The 860-nt window shown below is 38.7% G+C and overlaps 1 non-coding gene across 1 annotated transcript; it reads left to right on the top strand.

Annotated features, from left to right (window-relative positions):
• Window positions 1-306: 306 nt before the first annotated feature.
• Window positions 307-422, top strand: LOC130027897 (small nucleolar RNA SNORA26). Its single transcript, XR_008793106.1, has one exon. It is a non-coding gene; the product is annotated as a small nucleolar RNA SNORA26 (small nucleolar RNA).
• Window positions 423-860: the final 438 nt, after the last annotated feature.

Below are 860 nucleotides of genomic sequence, written 5' to 3' on the forward strand. Positions count from 1 at the left end.
CTGGGTGTATAATTTAAGTTCAGTCATACACCCAAAGACTTAACTGTATATTCTAAAATGAATAAATCTGAATTATTGCTATTCATAAAGAAAATGCTCATGGTATAGTAAATGCTGGGATTCTTCTGAATAATGTTTCTGAAAGACAGGCAGGCAAAACAACTATCTGTGCTCAGGGCTATTGCATCTGACATGGCACTGCAGAATGTTCATTTTTTTATTGAACTAATATGATTCATAAATCCCTATATATTTCAGGGAAAGAGTTTTGTTTGGGGGTAAAAGCAGCAGCATTCACTCTTCCATGTACTCTTTTAGGCTTGATGCATTGCTTTTAGAGGCTAACACAGAGGTTAAAGTAAGTCTCCATAAAACCCAGAGTAGGTTGTAAAATTCCTGTGAGCCTGTCTGGAGTCACAGTGAGAAAAGAGAAAAAACTAAAACAATAACAACAACCACAAAAAAACAAAAGCAGCCATGTTCTAGGTTCAGATCAGAGGTCTAAGAAGAAACCAGTGCTGTGAAGAACTTTTTGCAAAAGAGTGTTCTAGGCAGAAGCAGTAAATCTGAGGTGGAAAAAAGAAAATGTAAGAGAGGTGTAAATAGCCTATGTACACAAACATGATAAACAACAGAGACTGTTTTTTTGGTCTACTCCTGATGCTCCTGTCTTACTCCTGGCTCTGCATTCAGGGCATACTCCTGACAGGCTCCAGAGACCATATGGGGTGCTGGGATAGACCCAGGTTGGCGGTATGAATGGCAAATGCTTGACTCACTGTACTATCTCTCCAGCCCCTGTATCAGATATAGTTTTTGTTTTTTTGCATTGTCTATGTACTTCCATTGGAAACTCACCT

The sequence above is a fragment of the Sorex fumeus genome, unplaced genomic scaffold (assembly GCF_029834395.1).
Source record: "Sorex fumeus unplaced genomic scaffold, SorFum_2.1 ptg000037l, whole genome shotgun sequence".
NCBI lineage: Eukaryota > Metazoa > Chordata > Mammalia > Eulipotyphla > Soricidae > Sorex > Sorex fumeus.